General features: G+C 43.1%; 1 protein-coding gene across 5 annotated transcripts in view; it reads left to right on the top strand.

The window, feature by feature from the left end:
* Positions 1-236: 236 nt before the first annotated feature.
* TNRC6B (trinucleotide repeat containing adaptor 6B) overlaps positions 237-13,008 on the top strand; it is a 247,651-nt gene continuing 234,879 nt past the window's right edge. For all 5 annotated transcript variants that reach the window (XM_061204453.1, XM_061204455.1, XM_061204454.1 and 2 more), the window contains exon 1: positions 237-432. The gene's annotated coding sequence lies outside the window, so the exon portion shown is untranslated. The remainder of the gene's footprint in view (positions 433-13,008) is intronic.

The following is a 13,008-nucleotide window of genomic DNA, read 5'->3' as shown; positions in this document are numbered from 1 at the left end:
CCGAATGATTGGCGCAGGCAGCTCAGCCAATCGTAGCTCGTCAAACGGAACGCATTTGACCAATGAGGGGCGACGGCAGCTGAGCGAAATTGGAGGGGCGGAACGGCAGCTTGACGGGCACAAAAGCCAGCCAGTGAGGGCCGGCAGCATCCTCCCTGCGGCCAATGGAGTGGGGCTCTGGGCGGGCCCCCGAGTGTTTGTGTTGTGGTTTTGGGGGAGGGAGGCGGAGGGGAAAGTTTGTTTATTTTGTTTTTAGTTTCTGGGTTCCCCGTGTTTCTCGGAGGTAAAGCGGGAGGGAGTGACCCCCCCCCGAGCCCCTCAGTCCCTCTACTACGTCGCCTCCATAGCCTGCAGAGAAGCGGGGACCGCGCGCATCGCGGCGCATCGCCTCACAGCGGAACGCCGCGCACTCGGAGCCGGCACGGCTCAGTGGTAAGTGAGGACCGACGGCCACCGCCGCCCTTCCCCTCCCCCGCTCACCGCCCAGTCAGAGCTGGCCGGCCGGGTGGGCGAGGACGCCCGCGGGAGTGTGCGGCGCGGGGTCGGCCTGTCAAGCTGAGGCGCAGCGTGTGCGTGTTTTCGCGAGTGAGCGCGCGCGGCGGGGAGAGGGCCGGGAGGGGCGTGAGCGCGCGGGGTTGGCGGGGGTGGCGGCGTTGGGCGCGCGCCCCGCTGGGCGGGCGTCTGGTGGGTTTGACCCCGGGGCTAGGAGGGACGCGGGCGACATCCGCTCGCGGGGAAGGGGCGCCCCGAATGGCCGGGCCGGGACCGGCGGACGAGCGCGACTCCGGGCGTCACGCGCCGGCAGGTGTGAGGTGGGGGAGGGCTTCCGGGTGGGCTGGTCGAGTCGAGTTCGCTTCCCGTCGCCGGGGGACCTCGGGGCAGGGAGGGGTCCCCGCGGAGAGCCGAGGCCCGCGGAGGCGCGTCGGGGCCCCTGCCTGGCGGTGGCAGAGGGAGGCGGCAGGCCTCGGAGCCTCCCGGTCCCCACCTGTGTGCAGGACCTGCGTGACGGAGTGAATGCGTGCCCCTGCTCCCGCCCCCACCCCTCACCCCAGAGACCTGCGTGTGTGGCCACCTTCGAGAGGCGATTCAACCTTCTCGGGGAAAGGAGGGCGAGGGGAATATCAGCGGACGATCAGCCTGAAGTGTTTTCTGCATTCCCTGGTCCTGCGCCCTTTGGTTTCAAACTAGTGGGTTTCCACAATGGGCTTAAATGCACTATAGTGGCTAAAGACACCCAGTAAAGGTAGCCTCTTGTCAGGCTCCTTAAGGACCAGCCCATCCTCAGTTCTTTGGGCACCGAGAAGTAGTCTGGGTCTTTTCAGGCTCCTTGCTTTCTCATGTATCTTTTGGCTGTTTTATTACTTTTTAGCGTCTGTGCTAGAGGTTGAAGCGAGGGATAAGGTGAATTTCAAGTTGGCCATTTGCTTACAATATAAGCGAAATTATACAACAAAATTGGCCAGAGATGTTTCCTCATGGTCAGTGAATAAAACGTCATTAATTACTGCCCCCCCCAGCAGTTAAGCAAACAGAAATGAGATGTATAGAAATCTTACATCTTAGCATTTTGTGCAGGTTTAACAATAGAGGCTATTTCCTTCGTAGTTGTGGGGAATTTCATTAGGATGATAGTTTCCTATTGATTTGGAGAAGCATCTTGGCTTTGAAACTATGTTTATTCTTTTGGTAGTGTTTTGTAAATGCCTCTTAAAAAGCAGAACTTTTAGAACATTGACAACTCTACACGTGTGCAGTGTCACACTAGGTAGGAAGTAGGAGAGATGTGAATGTAGTAGGTCCATACACTAAGGCAAGTATCCAGATCACAAATCAGACTGGCTTGTTCCACTTGGGATGCCGTGATGATAATAGTGATGCTTTTATAGTTTCTTAGTTCTTGACTGTTTTTAAGTGCTTGTCCCAAACATCATTATTTGAGGAGAATAGTTCCTGATAGGACTTAAGGAGAAGAAATTCCCAAGCTGCTTTTCTAAGGTAGCACATAAATGTCATGCCCTTGGGGAAAAAAGATTATTTTTTTCTCATTCAAATGGAAGCACTTAAAAATGTTTTAAATCAGAACAATACCATTTCTTCAAATGGTAGTAATAATGTTAAGCTAACATTTTTTGCGTGCTTTGTGTATGCCAACCTGTTTATATTTTTACCTAATTCTTTCCTTAAGCCTGCGGGGTAGGTATCATTACTGTTTTATGGATGAGAAAAAGAACCTCCAAAAGCCACAGAGCTAGGAAGTTCAAGGGCATCGGTTTAGTCTTAAGTCTGTTTGGTTTCAAAGCCTGTGCTTGTTCCATTTTGCCTGCTAAGTTATCCAGAGGAAGAAATGCAGAGTACACTGAAAAGTAGAGAGGGATGGAAAAGGGAAATGCGAGTGATGATTAGGTTTCCCATACCTAACTTAAGAATTAATTAAACTCATTCTTAGTTTTTAGAAATTAGGAACATTTTTACTAGTGTTACATTTAAGCTTTGCTTTAATTTCCTCCTTATTTAATTTTTATAAAGATAAATTAAAATACGTTTAATTCAGAGGTCAAGGCTTTCAGAGCTCTCCGTGCAGATCACTCCAGGACCTTTGCTGTTGTGATTAATCCTGTGTGCTCTTCCAGGGCCCAGGCGTTATTCACTTTTGTATCCAGCAGGGTGCTTACTGTATAGTAGGAGCACAGTAAATATCAGTTGACTAAGGAAGAGTTAAAAATGTCATGATTTCGGGTTCATTTTAGCAGTTTTAGTTTAATGGGACAATAAGAAAGTGAACAGCTCATGTGCAAAAGGCATGTTCTAGAAGAATACTTAAGTGGAGCAATTCATAGAGTCTGGGAAGTTTGGCTCTGCTAGTTTGCTAAATCTTCCACTTCTCCTTATCTGTTTGAGCTCCTGTGCCATTCTGTTCTTCCTTTCACCTCCAGAATTCTAACAGAGGAGGCTATACTGACTGCTTCCCTTCACTACTTAGTCATCCTTTGAACCTTTGCAGCCTGGCTTTTAACCTCACCACCACTCACTGAGGCGTTTTCCAAGGTTGCCATTTAATTTAATGGTTAAATTTCCCAGAGCATCCTTTCGGGCTTTATCCCGTTGTGTTCTGTCTCCCTGCAGCTCAGTCCTTTTGACTACCCCACCCTTAAAAAAAATTTTTTTTTTAACTTTTAAAATAACATATAATAACAATGACTTTTAGTGTGTATACGTTTCTGTGAATGTTAGTACATGTACAGATTCATGTGACCATCACCATAATCAGGATACAGAACAGTTCCATCACCCCCAAAAGACTCCCTCATGCTCTATCCCTTTTGAGAGCCCTTTCTCCTGACTTCCATCCCAGAGAGAAATTAACACTAAGGATCAAACTCAGGCTCCTTTTGTTGTCTTTCTTTTTCTCTTTTTCTACTCCTTGAAAATGTTATTTACTTTTGGGATTTAAACTATCACTTCTATCTGTTAACCTGAGGATCCATGCCTCATCTCTCTTCCATTCTCTAAACAACATCCATATTTACCTGCTGGAATTCTTCCCTAGTCCTTCATACCCGGTATGTTTAGAGTTGTGCCTAACTTTGCCTCCCAGCTAATGGCTCCCAAACCAGCTCTTCCATCAGATTTTTCTATATTTTTTGGTGGTGCCATCCTTCTCCCAGCCTTGTAACCCTGGAACACTTGAAGGGCCTTATATTAAACTCTGTTACCCCAGGCCAGGTATCCTGCTACTCAGCTACAAATGCTGGCTCCTGCCCCTTTGCTGCCAAGCCGGCTTCTGTTCAGTAGGCTGAGCAGAGCATAGGTGGTTGGAACACTTAGAACCCATCAGGATTTCACTGGTCAAAACCCCTCACGGCTTCCCATTGCGCTCAGACCCGTTTAGGATTTTATTTTTCATCCTTTGAGGCTTCGCAAGATCTGGCCTCTGCCTGCCTCTCCAGCCTTCTCTCCCCTTTTTATGGCCCACCTGCCTTCCTGACGTTCTAACTACACAGCCTTTCTTTCAATTCTTTGAATTACCCAAACCTTTTCCAGCCGTAAGGTTTTTGTACATACCACTCTCCTGGCTTGGGCTGTTCTTCCCCCCTAGTCTTTACCCACCTGACTTCAGGGTTCAGATGAAATTGTCACTTCTTCAGAGAGTCTTTCCTTTATGACCTCATCCCATTACTCCCATCCACCCTTAATTAGGTCTCTCAGAGCTCCTGTTCTTTCTTCATAGCTCTCACTACAGTTTGTGATTCAGGACCGTGTCTGTTTTGCTTCCCATGCCTCCAGAGCCGAGCCAAGTATCAGGCATACAGCAAACTCTCAGTAAATATTTGCTGGCTGTGTTGTGAGTCTGGGCTTTTGCTTTTATAATTTATTGCTATCTTGTAGTTTCTGGTAGCCTTGCTTTCTACTTCCTACCTTCTCTGGACTTGATCCCACTGGTGGAGGTCTTGCCACATAGAGATAGATCTGAAATCACTAAAGAGGACACCGATTTTGTTCTCTTGAATTGCACCTCCACCTGGGAGCCTTTACCACTGAGCCAGTTGAGATCTAACCTAAATCTAAACCGGGGCTGGGCTTGCTAGTCCGCTGAGCATTGCACCTTGGTTATCCAGGCTCATGTCAGTGCTTGCAGCTGTTACTCTTCCCTCACCTCACCCTGCTCTTGATTTCTTCCTCCTCTCTACACCCAGCTTGGGACTTCTAAAGACCTTGTATACTTTCCAGCGGAGCCTGCTTACCCTTTGACATTTGCTGGCCTTTTGACATTGACAACTGCCTCTAGTGTCTTGAGGCTAGGGATTGCCCCCACGGCTAGTCTTCCTGAAACAGTGCTTTGTTTACGTTTTCTGTCCCCTCCCCAAATCTACCACAAGCACTTAAGTTTGAAAACATTCAATAGTGTTTCATTGCCTCAAGGGATTAAACACTGGCGCTTGTTATTTAAAGCTCTCTGGACTTGCACTGTGCAGTAGAAATAGAATGCAAGCCGCAAATGTGAGCCACACATGTAATTTTAAATTTTCTAGTAGCCACATTAGAAAGGTAGAAAAAAGGGGTGAAATTGATTTTCATAACGCTTTATTTACTAAAGTATATCCAGAATATTATGTAAACATATAATCAGTAAAAAAAAAAAAATTATTGAGGTGCTTTACATCCTTTTTTTCATGTGAAACTCTGAAATCTGGAGTGTACTTTTCATTTAATACATCTCAATTCAGACTAACCACATTTCCAGTGCTGAGTAGCTGCATGTGGCTAGTGGCTACCATGTTGGACAGCACAACTCTAAACCATGTCCTCAACACAGATGGAGGGCTGTACCTGGGTAATTGCCACCACTGGCCTTTTGGTAACTCTGTTCCCCTTCCCTACAACCAGCTCCTTATCCAAATATGCTAACCTTCCTTGCTGAGAAACCCGGAGGATCCTAAGACCATCCCTAAACTTCAGTTCTCACCGTCTCCTCTGAGCCATTTTAATGTTAATTTTTTCGTGTCGTTTTTTCATATAGCAATTATTAATTTATCAGTTTGTATTATAATCAGAGGTAGTGTTAAAATATTTAATAACTGATAAGGCATAGGTATAGGTGCCTGATGAATTAGAACCAATGGCAACTGTGTTCTCATCTGTGCGTACCTGCTGAATTACAGCTCTTATTGTCCTGGGCTGTGTTATTCTTGGCTTCCTCCATAAGACTGAGTTCCTTGAAGGCAGGCTTTTGTCCTGCTCATTTTTGCATCCCTAAGATGGCTCCTTACCTGGCCTGTAGTAAACAGTCTGTAAATGTGTTAAATCAATGAACAAATGCTACCTTGTATCTTGTTTTATTCTTTCTGTGTGCTACATTTTATCTTTCCAGTTAGAAACCAAAATATAAGTTCTTTGAGGACAGAGATCATGAATTATGAAGGACTAGATGGCGGTTTCTTGATTGTCTTCATAGGAGAATTTCTTCTGAATGAAGATTTGCTTTAAAAAAGTAACTATGTTTAGATACTGTTATGGGTTTTCAGGCTGGGTCAAAAAATGAGATTTGACTTTAATGATACTTACTTTCTTTTGTGGTTTGTAAGCTGGCTTCGAAAGCAGCTTCAAAAGAAGAGCTCCTTGGAATTAATGCATGCTCTTCCAGTTAGGGGCATATTTAGTTACTGGAAAGGCACTGAACTAGAAGTTGAAAACCTGGGTTGGTTTGTATCATAGACATATGCTTGAGTACCTACTGTGTTCCAAGCACAGGAATGATTGAGAATTCAAAAACTAATAGTATGAAAAAAATGCAGCGTTAACACAGAGATGAAATGATTCATTCTTCCTAGGAAGATTGAATTCCTCTCTGCTCCCTTATACTTTCCTCATTTTTAGCATGGACTACACTATGTAGTGTTTCTAGATCTGTCTCTCCCATCAGATTGTGAGTTTCTTAAGAGCAAGACTGTTGCATTCATCTCTATATGAATGCACACACTGTACTGTGCCTGCCATATTGTAGGCACTCAAATGTTTGTTGAATAAATATCCTCAAATAAATTAGTTTTGCAGAACCTTAGTTTTTTCTTTTGTAAGTAGGGAATTCTCTGCCTCAGAGAATTGTTGAAACTGTAGCAGGAATAATCGTTTAAAACTACATATCTTTTCAGAACTCTAATGAAAAACTGATGAGCTCATAAAAGTGCTAACAAAAGATCAAGATGAAAAAAAAAATTAATTACATGGGACTGAGTGAACTGATGAGGATGAGTATAATTTTTGTGACTTTCTGGTTGAATTTTAAAAAAAGAAAAAATCCCACAAGAACTCAGAGGCAAAGAATATACAAATCAATTTTCACTGCAAAGTAAAGGAGCTGTTGCAGTGGAGGATTACTGGACTGAATGTCAATATTATGACATAGTATGAGTGTGTTTCATGTTTGGTAATTGCAATCATTGTTGCTTTTGTTGTGGTCATCCATGTACAATGCTTGGTGTCAGTCTATTTATCTCTTGTAAAAATAAAATACAGTGTGTGTGAAAAAAAAAAAAAAAAAAAACTACATATCTGTTCTGTGTATGTTATACCTCAAATATACAACATTTAACTAAAAAACAAATGTAACTGATCACATTTCTCCCCTACTTAAAACTGTTAATGAGTCCCCAAAACCCTGCCATCTGCCCTCTGGAATATAAACTTCATGAAAATAAGCACCTGTTCTGTCTTGCTCACTGAATGCCCAGGGAAGACCCTGCCACATTGCCTGTCCTCCCCTTGGTTGCCTGTACTCTTGCCACACCGACCTTCTGGTTCCTGAAATGCATATTCCTCCCCACTCCAGGTCTCTTCCTTGCACTTGCTATTCCCATGGTCTGGAGGCCTCCCACCCCAACCCTAGTTGATGCCTCTTCAATCCTCAGAGCCCAGTTTATATGTCACTTCTGTAGTGACTTTCTAAGCATCCCCACCCCAGATTAGGAGATGTGCTGCTTTAAAAAATTCAGAGCACTTAATATAGTTGTAATTAAGTAATCATTTAATTTGTATATTGTTTTCCCTGCTAGAAAATAGCTATGTGAATAAAAATACCTTGTCTGTTTTGTTCACATTTTTATCACCAGTATCTAGCACTGTAAATTGTACATAGTAGATCCTTAATGAATATTTTTCAAATAAATTAAGAAAGAGAACTGAAAATAGAATTAAAAAAAATCATTCTAATGGTTTAAATAAATTAAATATATGGGGGCAGGGAGGGGCTTTCCATTTTAGATTGTCTCCAGGTTCTATTTTTTTCTTAGTTTCTACTTGTAATAGGTAAACATTTTAATATTACAGAAAGAATATTGTAATGAAAAATTTTAATTTGAAAATTTAATCTAGTCATTGTAGAGTTTTTTTCTGTTGTTGTTGTTTTGGCCATGTTGCGTGGCTTGTGGGATCTCAGTTACTGGACTAGGGATTGAACCCGGGCCACGGCAGTGAAAGCCCGGAATCCTAACCACTAGGCCACCAGGGAACTCCCCACTGTAGAGTTTAATGAGTATCTTTTTAATCCTTATTAGTAAAAATGATCAGAATGGTTATTCCTTTAAACACTTTTTTTATGTGGTCGGGACTCACATGACTACAGTTTCACTGAACATTTGAGTGCACACCATGTGCTGAATGCTAGGTTAGCAGCTAGGACTACAGGGATGGGATGAGAAGAGATCTTTGCTCCCGAGGAGTGCACAGCGAAGTGGGCAAGGCAGACACATACACAAATGAGTGCCATTTAGTGCAATAAGTGCTATAGTAGGCATATAGGGGAGGGGGCAGTGGTGAAAAGGAAAGTTGTCCACACAACTGGAGGTCCAGAAAGCCGTTCCAGGGAAGGTGACACTTCCAGTAAGTCATAGAGGAAGAGGGCATTTCAGGCAGAGCGAACAACCTGCACAGAGGCCCGAAGGAGCATATTTAGTATATGGAGAAGATGGCACAGTGGTGTGCTTTTATAAAGCTGGCATTGGGGTACAGGGCCAACAGCTGACTTACAGGCTAACCGTGTCATGTCAGACTCAGACTCTTAGATTACACTGCGTTTCAGAACTGGAAATAATCTTGGAAATAATGTTGTGATTCCGTACATTTGAATTCATAAAGGCATTATAAAGTACCATTCAAAGAAGCTAATCATAAACCAGAATGATGCTTGTCGCTTCTAATTAATATAGTTGCTTGAGTATAGTACCTGTAACCATGCAAATGATTTCAGGTGGAGTTAGAAAGCAGTAACTCATTTAAGCTTATCTAGGAGTGGAGAGTAAAGGAAATGACCTCCAGGTTGCCTGAGGCGAGTGCAGATCCACCTCACAGGGCCAGACACTGAACCAGTGAAAGGGATGAAATCAGAAAGGATTACCCAGAAGGGCCTCCAGGTACATGTACTGGGAAAGACGACTTCTACAGCTTGAAGTTTTAATTTTACTTATCTATAAGTCTTTAAGTGGTTCACTGAACCAGCATTAGTTTAATTTGATTCTCAACTAAAAGTGAAGAAAGGAAGATTCGTTGAATGGAAATTTAGTCCATTTTCATTCATTTTATACCTCTTTAGTTTAACAGCTCTTTGCTTTCACGTCCCCTTCCATTCCTCTTTCTCAGCCTTGTTATTCTTAAGTAGTGCCTCCTTTTCCCTAATTCACCCCAACTCTTGCTACCTTTCATTCTATTATTGTTTTTAAGTACAATTGTGAGATGTCTGTACTTTGTTGGCTAACCAGTGTTTCCTTAGATTATCATATTCAGAACTTGATAGTTTTCAGAATGGGAGATGATTAAGCTCTGGTAGTGCTGATCACGTTCAGAAGATGATAATTGACCTGTTACAATGTCGATTGCTACAAATTTCTGTGTGTTTGTTTATTGACCTACATTACAAGGGGCTAAGGAGATAATGGATGGTAAGGAAAGTGATAGCAGTGAGTGTAGTTTAAGATATTTGGAAAAGAAAGGAAGGAGAAAATGGGAAGCACGGTGAGGTTGAGAAGGCACAACATCTTAAGGTAAGATAGAAAATCTATTTAAAAGGTGTAGGAATGAGACAGGAGGGAAGAGGGCAGGGCAGAACCTTTAAAAGAAGGACTTAGCTATTGAGGATGTAACATAAACTGGTTAGAACTGATTAGGCCCAGGATGGCAGCAAGATTCAACTTCCAGTAGCCCTTGAGCCTCATTATACGCTCATTGTAAAACATGCTAAATGACACACCCATGGGCACCATGACAGTTCTGAGGCTGACCATAAAAGGGCAAAAAGTAGGTGGTGGCCCAATTCCTGGAAGTCCCCGCCCCTTCCCCCCAAAATAGTTGGACTAATCCTCCCACTCATTAGCTTATGAACCCAGTGCATAAACACTAAGCACCCCATATTTTGGGGCTGCTCTCGCCTTTTGAGACGGCCCACACTCTGGCTGTGGAGTGTGTTTTTCCCTCAGTAAACCCGCTTTCACTTTACTATGGATCACTCTTGAATTCTTTCCTGTGCTAAGCCAAGGACCCTCACTTGGTGGCCTATCCCAGGAACCCGCCCGAGACCTGGGACATGACCATCCTCTCGTGCCCCATCTTCCTGCAGCCTCTTTACAAAGGATATTAATAAATCTATTTCTTCCCTGTCACTTTGCCTCTCGCTGAATTCCTTCTGCGCCGAGTCATAAAGAACCTGAGCTTCATTAAGTTCTGAGACGAGTTGTGTGGTTTCAGTTGGAAGATTGTTGGTTCAAGGTGCAATTTCAGGAAGGACCCAGGAGAGTGGAGTGATAATTGATAGAAGTTCCTTGTAGTTCCTCAACTAGAGAAGAGGGAGAAGGCAGGATTCTCTCTTGGATACCGTGAGCCTAAAACAGTTTATACTACTTTGTCTTTTTCTATGGCACTCAGCAGAATGATTTGCATATAGTAGGTGTAAGCAGTCTAAGAGATAAATCCACAGGATTGAAAGGAGATATTATTTTTGCTTTTGTTTTTGTTTTTTTGGCCACGCTCTGTGGCATGTGGGATCTTAGTTCCCTGACCAGGCATCGAACCTGTGTCCCCTGCATTGAGAGCGTGGAATCTTAACCACTGGACCGCCAGGGAAGTCCCTGAAAGGAGATATTGACTGTAACTTTAAACTTGTTCCAGTTGCCAGATTATGCTATCTGTGATTTATGACAAATGAACGTGTTTGTTAATCCTGTATCTTGTGACTAGTACAGTTACGTTGTATTCTTTCCCTAGAAGGGTTAATTACATGTATACATTTAAAATGTACCACAGTTTTTATAATGCTTTCTTGGCATGTCTTTATTTTAAAACGTAGTAAGAACCTCCAAAAGTGGAAGAGGTCCAGGCTTCCTGACTTAGGCCCAGGTCAGTATGTTGCAGGAAAGTGGGACACATGAGGTTGATCATGTTCCAGGTCTCAGGCAAGTTCCTGGGCCCGGCTGCCAAGTGAGGGTCCTTGGCTTTATGCAGGAAAGAATTCAAGAGTGAGCCATAGTAAAGTGAAAGCAGGTTTATTTAGAGAGATACACACTCCATAGACAGAGTGTGGTCTGTCTCAGAAGGCAAGAGCTGCCCCCCAATATGGGGTGGTTAGTTTTTAATGGGCTGGGTAATTGCATAGACTAATAAGTGGGAGGATTATTCCAACTATTTTGGGGAAGGGCCAGGGATTTCCAGGAATTGGGCACCACCCACTTTTTGGCCTTTTATGGCCTCGGAACTGTCATGGTGCCTGTGGGTGTGTCATTTAGCATATGCTAATGCATTACAATGAGCACATCGTGAGGCTCAAGGTCTAATAGGCATCGAATCTTCCACCATCTTGGGCCTAGTAGGTTCTAACCAGTTTTTGTTGTGTCCTCAATGGCTGTGTCATTCTTTTAATGGTTGTGCCCTGCCCCTTTATCTCCTCTCTCAAGTATATCAAGGGAAATGTCTTGAGCATCTTTTGGGTTCTGATGTGGAGGAAGGAGTGAAAGATGAAGCCAAGGTCCTCCTGGGAGCTAGATGTTTTTCCTCCTGTGAAAATCTTGCTAATGGTGTATCATACTCAGTAATATCCCTTTCATGAGGAGGTATTTTACTCAGATGTGTATCTCTTTGGGACTTCTAAGTGTACAACTTTCTACTTAAGATGTACCATGGGCAACAGATTTTAAAATAAACCTTCAACAGCTACTCTTTTGTCAACCTTATTTTCTCTATAAAAGTTTTATATTTTATACCAAAGTGTTTAAAATTTATGATGTTTTTATTTTGCAGTTTGGCTCTATCCCTTTAAACAAAAGGGCACAACACTAATTATTGATTCCCACGAAAATCATGCAGGAGAAGGTCTCTTTATTCCCCCATATTCCCAATATATGGCCAAAACCCGGACCCAAAGGGGAAAACGTTAGTTTTAAAACACCAGAGAATTAATGAAAAGGCTCTTTGTGGAAATAACAAAAACAAAACAAGAGAATGAAAATGCAAAAGACATCACATTTCAAGCCAGTAAGGGCTGGTTTGAAAACTTTAAACAGGGGACCCTGTGCCCCACACACAGCTTGTGAGGCGGCCTCAGCACATTGTGGCATCACCCTACGCTTCCCGAACCTGCCAGAGCCAGGGCTCCACACTGATGCAGCGTGTTTGCTTTTGAAGCAGATGCCCTCTAAACTTTTATTTACTGCACCTAAACATGTGTATTTAATGTCATTTTCTCTTGTTTTCCTTTCATCTCCTATTTTTCAGACCTTGGGTTTATCATTCAGGGTGCCTTTCAAAAAGGTAACTCTGGAGGCCAGAGATGGGCCTCTGCTTCACCTCCCTAAATGATTTGTTCACTCAGTTGGGTCCCATCATTGGTAACCATCCTCCCAATACCTGAATCTTGAAATCCGGAAACACGGAATCTTGAAACATTGCCACATCTTTCAGCTCTTTTCTCTATGGCTTTGGACTTCGAGCCTCTCATTTTCATTTTCATGCCACCATCCTGCTTCTAAGTCATCCTCAGGCTATGTCTGGATTATTAAAATAGCTTCCAGTCAGTGGTCCTATTCCTAGTTTCTCTCCAGAAAACATTTCCAACACACACTATTTTCTTTTCCCTTCTTGATCAACCTTTCTTATTCTGTGAAATCCAAACCTTTCTGTCTGAGCCAGATCCTTTAATGCTTCCATCTATCAACTATCATTCCCTGGTTTTGAATTTTTGCCTTCTCCCCTACAATCTTTTCTCTGTATTTTATATGATTTTCTCCCTTTTTGTTCCCATACTTTATAAGGGCTATGCTTTACGTAAAATATCCTGCCTTGTTTCTGGATTCCAAACCATTTTCCTTCTCACTCTTAAAAAGCGTTCTCTAAACTGTCTTCCTAGAAGTCCTTCATTGTTTTTTTTTTAATAGATTTATTTATTTATTTGTTTATTTATTTATTTTTGGCTGTGTTGGGTCTTAGTTGCTGCACGCGGGCTTTCTCTAGTTGCAGCTAGCGGGGGCTACT

Source organism: Eubalaena glacialis, chromosome 11, assembly GCF_028564815.1.
Source record: "Eubalaena glacialis isolate mEubGla1 chromosome 11, mEubGla1.1.hap2.+ XY, whole genome shotgun sequence".
Taxonomy (NCBI): domain Eukaryota; kingdom Metazoa; phylum Chordata; class Mammalia; order Artiodactyla; family Balaenidae; genus Eubalaena; species Eubalaena glacialis.
Note: the sequence above shows the minus strand (reverse complement) of the source record. Positions and strands in the feature narration are given on the sequence as shown.